The sequence below is a fragment of the Pipra filicauda genome, unplaced genomic scaffold, assembly GCF_003945595.2.
Source record: "Pipra filicauda isolate LSUMZ 115617 unplaced genomic scaffold, ASM394559v2 scaffold206_size1356665_pilon, whole genome shotgun sequence".
NCBI classification, from domain to species: domain Eukaryota; kingdom Metazoa; phylum Chordata; class Aves; order Passeriformes; family Pipridae; genus Pipra; species Pipra filicauda.
Window position 1 is genome coordinate 63,354 of NW_024104317.1, and position 11,202 is coordinate 74,555.

The window sequence follows — 11,202 nt, forward strand, 5'->3', positions numbered from 1 at the left end:
GAGAGAAAAGCCTAATTCACTGAGAAGCCACATTCTGTCATGCTTTTTCTTTCTGGCCTACCCAAGAGGACAAGGACCCCTTCCCATGGGTCATACCCCCATTCCTGTGCCACACTGTATGCCTCCTCCATTCAGCCTGCAGACCCTCAGGGAGCATGGCTGGGTCATCATAATGGGAAATACTTCAGTAGGGAGCTGGTAACTGCCACGATGCACACAACCCACCACCGAGTAGGTTATGCAGCTTCCTTCCACATGTCAAACTAACGTTTCACATTGAGCATATTGCAAAATGAGCACTCAGCTTTGCCAATTCCATTGTTCAGCTGCATCTCAAATCCTGCTTGTTTGGTGTTCGAACTATAGTAATCTCATTGAATGAGACTGAAATATTTTTACCTGTCAAGATAAATGTCCTGAATATTCTCCCTTATGTCTCACTAAATACACAACAACCCACAAAATATTTCAGTCAGCATTATACACCATATTACTAACCAAACACAAATGTTAGAATCACATGTAGTTGTAGTTCAATTAACACCATCACATCTCCTTTCTAGGGACATTTTTCAACCAACTTTTGTTCTAAAATCAACATGGCTGGTCTGTGTTATTTAATTATTGTCTAGGCTTAAAGATCACCCTTTGCTTTTCTTTAATTTGGAAAAAAAAAAGCTTTTTTTCTGGATTAACGCAAATATTAAACGGCAAGACTGTGGAACATAAAGGCCATGGGTTGCATTTTGCACAGGATAGGTTCTGGTTGAATGAGATCTGGGATGTGTGCCAAATTAATAGAAAAAATCCTGTTCTTCCTCTCCAATAGCCACAATGTTCATTATTAAGAAAAGCATATGAACCGCAGGATTTGATTTTAATAACACCAATGTCTTCATTAATCTGTACTTTCCATTTAGCCTCATTATTAAGTAAATGCTGAGTTAATGCAGCACCTATTATTGTTGGATTTTCCATGAAAAACCTCCTTTCCCTCTTCTTTTTTTATTCATTCAAGGACTATCAGGTGTGTGTGTCATGTTTTTAAACAGGCTGTCCACTGTCAATGGCTGTTTTCTTCCCTCAGGTCTATGTAGCTACTCTAGTAACGTGTGGTCCACAATGCTGATAAGTAACAAAAAAAAAACAGCCCAAGAGAACAAAACCCTGATAAAACCACTCCTAACTCAAAACCATATTTGTTTTGGTGTTGTTTTAAATGCTGTCGTGTCAAGGAGCCTCTTATATCACCTGCAACTGAGCTGATCTTTCCTGGATGCTCCACGCAGCCTCCTTCTAAATCACGATTGCTGATGGCCAACATCGCTTTGTATCTGCCGAACAAATAGTGGCCTTTTGTCCAGCACAAGTTCCTAAACAAACTTAATCTCTCTAACACTGTGACAGATGACATTTAGATGTCCTTGTTACCCTTAAAATGAGTTTTATTGACAATCAGAGAACAAAAAGAAGGCCCAGATAAAGCCCAATGTTTTATAGGCCTGCTAACAACATCTTAGTTCTTAGTGCAGAGGGTGTAGAGAAAGACTGGAGTTGCCCCCATTTTCCCCTGCTTTGCTATATCACCATGACAACAGATATAGAAATCACTTAGTGACTCCTAGAAAGAAAACACAGTGACACAGTACCCCTTGTATGGCGAATCAAACTAAAGCTTGCATTCAAATGGCTATTCAGCTTGGGCATTCATGTAGAGGATGGGGTGGATTTTACACAGGTAACAACAACAGAAAGGCCAGCAAGCACTCCAGCCACAGCATATGGTAAAGTCTCTGTTTAATTAATGCATCCTCAATAGAATTTATCCATTTTAAATTTGTTTTCTTTTACTTGAAACATCATTAATGTAAAGGGCAACATTAATCAACATCTTGCAACTTAAAAGGGCATTAAAAAGTGATCTTTCCCCCCCCCACACACCACAGAATCTTTTCAAGTACTTTTGCTCACTGCGACTGATTCCAGGCAGTCAGAGTCCTTAATCGTAAGGCAAATCTAGAGAGGCCTCTACTGGCCAGCCTCTCCAGCTGCAATTTTTCCATTTTTATGTGACTTGGAAAAGCAAGCAGTGGAGTAGCTACAAGCTTTTATCTTAAAGTTGCACACAGAAGGGATTACTGATAAATATATGGCGCAAAACATAGGAAAATTGTGCTTTTTTAAAGCTATCATGTAAGGTATAACTTTACTCTTTTAAAAGAAAGTAAGAAGACTAGCAAGATTTACTCCAGCTGTGATGTGTTTGCCTCAATGACATTTTGAGACATTTTAAGATTATAGGTCTGAAAACTAATGGGTAATAATATTCCTTTGTGGACTGGGCTCTCCTTAAAGTTGGGGCTTAAATCCATTTACATTTGAAATTCTCATATGCATGTGGCATTTCATGTATGCATTTTTCACAGCTGGACTAAAACATACTCAGAGAAATTAAATCAAGAGCACAAGAAAAAGAAGTTATTGAACCCTGCTTCTCTGGGCTTTTCACAGTGACAATATAAAGACAAAGAATTTCAAAATCCCCCATTCAGGTAAAATCTAATGTTTCAGGCAGAGGTCAGTGTGCTTTATGCTAATATCAGTAGTTTTGTCTGGGAAAAAAAAAGTTTCTGTTGTATCCTTTAAATGAAAATATGAAGTGTGAGTTTGAAGATACTTAAAACTAAATTGACTTTCTTCCTTTAATTCTTGTTATTCTACTTATTAACCACAAACCGCAGGAATAAGAAATATCTACTAGGCAGAGAATGCAACTCACTAGGTTTTAACTTATTACTGTGTAGATAGGAAACTTCTAAAAACCCACGGAGAATGGGCAAACTGACAGATCTGGTGAAATAAATCCCAAAGTTGAAGGCTGAAAGAAGAACTGATTCTAGAAATAAAGTGCAAAATGTTGATGGCAAATATAATTACCAGGGAAGCAACTTACCTCAGATTGTGGTAGGCTGCTCCAAAACCTTAGCATAATTTACTAAGACTTTTGTGTGTGTGTGTGTGTGTGTGTGTGTAGAATATACATCATAGTAATTCCTAATTATATTTCTTCTAAAAGTCTACAGTCTCTAATAAATCCTCAGGAAGTCATACAGATTATTTGCATTATACTTATGGTTAGAAAATTTTCAACCCTTGGGTGATCTATAAATATACTTTTTTTTTTTCCTTAGTAGAAAAGGATTTAATAAGTACCAAATATCCTAAGAGCCTTATCTAGGAAGATCTTAACATATACACAATAAATCTCACATCACATAAATTCAACTGTCTTTCACCTTGAAGACTATTAAAATGAAAAAAAAAAAAAGTTATATCATTACAATTTCTCCAGTATAATTTAAAAGCACTGAAAGAATAGGAAAGAAAAAACATATTTTAACAAGCCTAGATTAGCTTGTATTTCTTACAGCACCCAGCATTCACTGTCTTTTTGTAAAATTTTTATTTGTCCATCACGCCATACAAGCCACCAGCTAATTTTACCTGTGATTAGCTTTCACTAGAAAGGCTGAGCGCAGGGAAGGAGGTGTAATACAGGTCAATTCCTACCTCATGGTCAATGTAGCCTTTAAAAAATAAACAGCAGCTCTGGAGCTTGCCCTGCTAGTCCCAACAGTGACACCTCCTGGGGCAAGCGGGCTCCAGGCAGCTGCGAGACTTTCTCTGCTTTGAAGTACAGTGAGAGCTCCAGTCTGCAGAGCTGCTCCAGTCCCAGGCCGAGAGTTTCTTTGAAGAAACTTTTCAGGACTGAAGCACTGCGGGGAGGAAAATGAACAACCCTGTTTAATTACATCAGTTTAGTGAGGAAAGCACAGGAGCCACCAGCCATGTGGATGGACAATATGAAACACTAATATTATCCTTCAGGTACTTCATTAAAAAAAAGGGGGATTCAGTTTGGAAAGTAGTGATCCAGACATAGTTTAGGGATATGTCCAACAACTGCGCCCACAGTGCAGGGTGAACATTAGACCCTGTGGCTTTCTTGCTTTTAGCAGGTTTTGTTTATTTCTTTGGTTTGGTGGGGGTTGTTGGTTTGGTTTTGATTTCTTTGTTTGTTTGTTTAATTTGGTTTTGTGTAGTATAAGCTCACCTATGCAGAAAAGCTGGAAACATTTTAAATGACAGTTTCCACTGATCTCACAGCATTTCAAACCAAACTTCTAAATACTATGGTACAAATAGTCTATAATCTACATGTCCAGTTCTGCAAACTCTAGGTAATGGGCACAAATCTTTGAACCGCAGGAACCCAGTAAGGACTGGTTACAACAAAGAGATTTTGTCACAAACCACAGTGTCCTGAAAGAAAATTGATAAAACCAGATTGTAGGAAAAACATATTCTAAATATGTCTGGATTTAGAATAGCCTTTACTGGTGTCTGACTTAAAAGAGAAAAAAAAAATTTGCAAATTTAACTCAAGACCACCCTTTTGCATGTGGATTAATTTTTTCCTTTAGATTTTTGCAGAACTAATGTTGAACAAAAATATTGCCAATCAGTTCACAATGGCCAAGAAATCCACAGTGGTCTTTGATGTCAGACTAATAAAAATAAATTTTAAGAATCATACATTTTTAGGAATATGGACTGTCAGCATTTCATTGAGGAATCTCTGGCATGTGGTAATTTCCTGACACAGATAGAATTACACAGATTTGGTGACATCAAAGTGTAAAAGAGCTCACACAAATTGGTTGAGAGGGTTTTTGTTTTCTTATTTCTAGTGAGTTCATTATTTCTATTTAAAAATCCAAACAAACAGGATATGAACAACCAATTAATAAACATTTTCAGTATATGAATTTCCAGGAAATGATTCCATGGACAGAAGTAATCTCAAAACAATACACAATTCCAGTCAAATCTAACAAGTGATCTGACAGCTTTCTGGGAACTAGCAGACTAGAAAGCACACAGAGAACTCAGGGGAAAAAAAAACCTCTAGAGATCTGCTTTTGCAGGTGAAGCTGCAATAGAATTTTCTGCATTTTATTTGTCATAATTGGACAAATACGCAATTTACTAATTATTAAAAAAAATCCAAAATTAATAAGCTGGAAACTAGAAATCCACAAAGGAGAAGTTAACGTACTCAAGAAATGTACTTTTTTCAATTCAGCTGCAAATGAAGTAGATCAAACCAGGGAAAAAAAGGGAAACAATATAAAAACATGTATAGTATTATTACCTGATTTATTAAAAAGCCCAGGAGTCTGACTTATAAATCTCTTTTATAAATATAATTATTCCAATTCTGTTCAATAATACATATGTAAAAGAAATATTGTATATTGGCTGCACAGCCACACATGTATCTAAAAGACGGAATAATGTTTAAAAACATTTTAAGATAGTTGCATCTACATGTTCCAGACAGAATATGCAGAATTACTTACAAACAGTGTATTTTATATACCTTTATATTTTAAAGCATGATCAAGTTACAGGTAAAGTGGTAAAGTGGGGGTGGGGTGGAGGTGGAATCTGCCATTGCTGCCACGTACAGAACTCATCTTTTTTTTCACTCTTATAGTCAAATTTGAGATACTGTATTTACTTTCTGATGGTGTGGTGTTGTTAATATATCATAAATAGCGTACAATTAAAAAGACCATAAAATACAGCAGCAGAGATAAAAGACAGTTAAAAAAGAAACCCCCCCCCGGGGCGGGGTTGAGAGGAGTGGAACAAGCAAGGACTAACACCTGGGCTTGTACCTGGCTGTGCCTTTGTGACTAATACTACAGCTTAGGGAAGCCAAAAATTGCAAAACGGACAAAGTTTCCCCAAGTACCTGAAGCAGTAATTCACCTGATGTCTACAACAGCCAGGAGACAGATTCCCTTTCTGCCTCAGAAGAACCCATTTATCTATTTCACGGGGGATTTGCGCAGTGTAAAGCTCCAGAAAGCCCATGGGCTGACGTGGGGAAATGGTATCCAGCAGCACAGGGCAGCCCAGGCAGCCCATCAAGAGCAAAGCCACAAAACAGAGCCAGAGGCAGCTCCAAAGCTGCCAACACAACTGCCTACAAAAGCTGCCAACGAGCCAGTAACTGCTTGTGGGAAAATATCACTTACCCGTAGCATCTGGGTCCCGTGATTACTGTCCAAAGAAACACAGACTGGTAAGATAATGACAGGATAAATAGCACTTCATTTCTCCTATTTCTCCCCCTTTCCTCCCACAGATTTTTTATACACTACCCCACAAACCTGGGTACAATTTTTTAAAAATTTAGTTGTTTTAATCTTTGTGTTACTTATGAAGTAAAACGAGCCTTCCTGCTTCATCTCTAAAAATAGCTTTTGCACGCGCTTCCCCTGGCTCCCGATGTACGACACATCGTGGGGCCATTTGTTACCATTATTGACATGTTTGTGGTGAACTGCAAGCGTGTTTACAGTAGAAATGAAGTCCCTGCTCTCTTGGAGGTAATCCTGGGGAGTCTAAAAGACTCACGGGAGTCCTTGACATGGATTCTCTAAAAAGAATTTCTGTTCCCATATAAATAAATTATCTTGGGGCCAAATATTTATATTTTCCTTCTATTTCAGGAAGGCAGCAGATGAAAAAGTTCCCGATGGTTCTAGCAATAGTGCCCTGCACAAGCTCTTTGCTATGGAACATGACGATGAATGGGAGAAAAAGAGGAAGAGAAGGGCTTTGCACTTACCCCTTGCAGTGTAATAGAATGAGAAATGGGGCTTTGGCCACAGGTAAATAAGGCAAAGTGAGAACTGGCTCCCTAAGGTGATGGGTGTCAAAAATGCTAGTGGACCTAAAGACCAGAGATGCCTTATGGCAAGTGAATTGGCCCCAACTTCCCCAAATTATGCCAAAGGATGACCAGAAAATTTTACCATTAGCTCTTGGTTAGAACTGATAGATTTCCATTCTCTTCCAGTATCTATTCACTGCAGTTTCTATTAAAAATATACAGCATTATCATCTTACCAGCATAGGCTGCTTTTTTTTTTCCTGCAGAAATTCACTAAGAGAAGTAACTTTAACAAGAATTGCAGTTTGTACATTTGCACCACTGAAACACACTCAGACAGTCACTCGTTAAAACTGTCCAGTTATGTGTAACATATATAGGACTGTGCAACATGCCAGGTGTTAAACAAAACATGAGGTGACATCATTCTGTGGATTGGGCTATAGAAAATATAATCTCCTGGTGATCTACAGGGGAAAAAACTCACTGCTTTTTGGTGAATTTAACAGAAAATGACAGAAGAGTATAAGTTGTTATTGTCTTTATATTTGGAAACTGGGCAAATCTGTCTCTGCATGCACCACTTCATGTTTATAAGCAGCAAGCCTACACTAAATGTGTCACTAAAAATATTCTTTCTAGTAAGGAATAAGGAGCTTAGAGTAAAATAAACAAAATTTATAAGAATATTTGTGAGCTGCAGATATATTTAAGAAATATCCAAGGGAGGCTAACCAATAACATAAGAGGAAATTGTAAACTGGAGTTCCTGTATAATAAACAGAGAAATATGGATTCAATGCCACAATCTGTTTTCTTGTTTGTATTTGGGTTTTTTTTAATTCTCACAGACAGAAAGGTGTTTGACTTCAGCTATGTACTCTTTTGATTGATGGATTACTTGACCAAATGTTGCTGAGAGATTATTATTTCTATTTCTGTGTAAATTAATGAATTCCAAAACCCATTCAAATTTATAGTATTATTTATACCTTCATTAAACAAACAGCAAGCATTATTGCTAAAGAGTTCAGCTCCTCCTTATGCACTGGACAGGGTCTATATTAAAACCCAAATGTATCTCCAGTGTGAGGCTGAGCTCTGAGAGGAGGTTACTGTACATATCATTAGTACTAGCCAGCCTTGTACTTGGAAACAAGAGAAAAAGTATATGTGAAAATGCATTTGTTTCAGTGAAACAAAGGACAGAAAACTAACCAAGGTACCCATGATGTGCTACAAGACCCTTGCTTTCAATACTGTGAGATGAGTACAGAAAACTGTGTTTGATAGCACTGAGCATGGTCAAAAGGAAACATATCTTAGACAGCATCACATATATGCCAAGAGATAAATGACAGGCTAACTCTGTTTTATATTAAGCAGAAAAGTTGATAGGGGTGTAAAGACATCTTAAAAGGTTGTTGCTAAAGTCAGACTCTATATGCAGGCTTTCTATGCAATATCGTAGTGCCTATTTTAGAATAATTAAAAAAAAGCAAAGGAGATTATTTGTTCCTTTTAATAGCTTGTTTTTTCTGTTCACATACAGTTTGTTTACTGCTTTTTTTGTTCAGTTATCTGAATAATATATTCAGTGTCTTGAATATTTAGTGGCATACAGATCCTGCTTACATTCAACATTTTCATATTTCATTGTCTTTTAATTACTACAAAACCTTATGCATAAGCCACATTGTAATATTATTTGCTTCCACTCCACCGAAAATCATGTACATTTTCTTGAACATGGAAATATTTTTCATTTTTAATATGGAATTCTCTGAGAAGGCACACGGTTTCAGTAGTTAGGCCCAATGTTCCAAATAAAATATGTCACCTCTGTTTCAGGACACAAAAAGGCATTGTATCTTATGTACTTTAAAAGAATTCCAGTGACACTTCATCCTTCACAATCTTATCATTCCAACATGACCAACAGAAAAATATTGAAGCTGTCACTAGTATCCATCTATTAAAAAAAAAAGTTTTTTTTTCTAAAATACATGTTTGATTTTTCCTACAGAAACACACTTATACTTTTATAAAGGCAGACTTTTTTTTCTCTTAAGACACCATCTGGAACTACAGAGAACTAGTTAGCTGCACACACACTCCATGCTCACTCTGTATTCTTCGGAATAACTGTCCAAATTTTATTAGGATTTCCTTATAATGATGTTATATTATGTCCTTGTGATACCTGAACATGTAGAGATCTTAATATTGATTTACTGTATCTTTTGCCCATCCTTGAGCAGTGTAGATAGCAATTACAGCTGTTGGTGGTATCTATTTTGTCTTTTCATAATTGTCATTTTTGGTTCTACTTAGGATTAAAATATGAAAATTGCATCACGTGCACATGAGTGGAGCTTCAGCCAAGTGATCAGCACTATCACAGCAGCGTCATCGTTTTCACCAGCATCCTCTTCATCTTGTTTATGAAAATTGCATACTGCAACATAAACTTTTAGAAGGAATGTATCATTACAAGAGCTGCCCTGACAAGAAGCCCTCATTCAGATCATTAATATCTTCCCCAAAAAATTCATCAGGGACAGAGAAACACCTGTACAGCTGCACCAGATGTTTCTTAATAGTTCTGCTTGGGTTGCTGTCTGAGATTGATCAGTTCAATGCTATTCCTTAGCTACTAGATCTAAAATCATTTACAAGCTCCTTATTGTTAGGGCTTTGCTCAGCTGAAGTTGCAAAAGTGCAGTGGTACATGCATTTTCTTAATTGCACAATGGATTTTTAAAAAGCAGTAAAAGTAAATACTCTGATGCATAGTAAATGACTGTTCATTCTCTCCAGTAACCAAAATAAAACATATTCCAACCATATGTTTGGAAGAGAGATAGGTAATATATGCTAAGAAACAGCAGAAAATATTTTCCAACTGCCCAAGTTCCTGGTTTTAGAGCAGTAATTTTCTTCAGCACTTGAAAAAGAAATCCTTGCTCAGGGTTGACTTGGTGTTGGTTTCTGTATAATATGTTCATGTACATAATGGAGAGCAAGCATTACATGCAACATCCTTGCAAGTATCAACTTTATCTACCAGTCCTCCCAAGCAGGGTATCCTCTCACTTGTCAATGAACTGAATCTTCTATTAAAAACTGAGTTGAACAAAGAAAAACGGTATGAGAAGGTGTTTGGTTTTGTTTTTTGGTTTTGTGCCTTTTTTTTCTTTTTTTTAAACACATACTGGCTGGTTTTAAAAAATCTTTTGCACACATTTGGATACAGATGAGAACAATTAAAGGCCCTCTAATAATTAATGTATATGCAATCTATAGCATGCATTCTCTTATTAGAGGCAGTGGAGTTTTTGTTGCAATCTAGCTAATAAAGGCTTTCTTTTCCACAAGAGAATTTTGACAGGGTTGACTCCAGACGGCTTTCCAGCTGAGGTCTGGGGCCTTGCTGAACCTTCAAAATTTTCCCATTTGAGCTGCATCAAAGTGAAGGAAATTCAAGGATCACTAACGTCTCAGATGGTAGCACTTGCCCTAACAACCAAGGTTCAGGAATTCTTTGGAGCAGGCTGAGGTCATTTTTCTCCCCTTTTCTCCTAATGCTTTTCTCTATTAATCAGAGCTCACAGCTCAGATTGGTCTTCAACTTCCTCCCAATCCTTGCTAAGCCTGTCATTTCTAGCTATTATTTACTTTAATGGACTTTGGCTGATCCCTTATGAAGCTTTGGATCTGAGAATAATAAGGCTGGAGAGTAACGGGCACAGACATGGGTGTGGGTTTGCCTGCAGATTAACCGTGGCAGATGGGCTTTATTGCGGTTTCCTGTGTGCCGAGTGTTGATTGAGAGGGTATAATGAGAGAGGTGGTGTCTGCACAATGGCTGCAGCCACTTCATTGCACCTCGCGTCTAAACAACCCCATTTTTCTAAATCTTTGGGTTGTGAAATTTTAGGAAGTCAGAGCACAAGAACAAGTACAAAAACAACTGTAAATAACCATGAATGTTAATCCAATCCTAATTGGTCCCTTCTTTCATTATGGGTACATTTTGCTGAGCTTCCCCCCCCCCCCCCTTTTTTCTTTTAACAAATGAATGATATGGACAGCTATGCATACGTTTGACTTTTATAACAGTTTAACACAAATATTACTTCACATCAATTTATATTATTATTAATATTAATGTCCCATTAGCTTTTGCATTATTAACATCAGCAGCAAAAGCTTATCTTGCAATCATCCTGTTATGCTTTAGGTTTTTGTCATCTTGGGGAAATTTGTTTGAATTAAATTATCTATTGTCTAAAGAATATCAAAAATAACAGCAGGAAAATTGCTTACTATCTGGCAAAATGTGTCAAAAATATGCTTTTCTAAGTCCAAATGCCATTAACTTTCAACAGCAATCAGATGATAAATTATTTTCAGCTATAGGTACTATCAAAAGATCTTTTACAAATTCCCCA

The 11,202-nt window shown here is 37.0% G+C and overlaps 1 long non-coding RNA gene across 3 annotated transcripts in view; it reads left to right on the plus strand.

Moving 5' to 3' along the window:
* Window positions 1-9,889, plus strand: part of LOC113996815 — a 59,586-nt gene extending 49,697 nt beyond the window's left edge. For 2 of the 3 annotated variants that reach the window (XR_005563410.1, XR_003543895.2), the window contains one exon: window positions 9,083-9,889. This is a non-coding gene — a long non-coding RNA (uncharacterized LOC113996815). Of the gene's footprint in view, window positions 1-6,584; window positions 6,747-9,082 lie in introns of all 3 variants that reach the window. The other variant, XR_005563409.1, reaches the window with a different exon arrangement.
* Window positions 9,890-11,202: the final 1,313 nt, after the last annotated feature.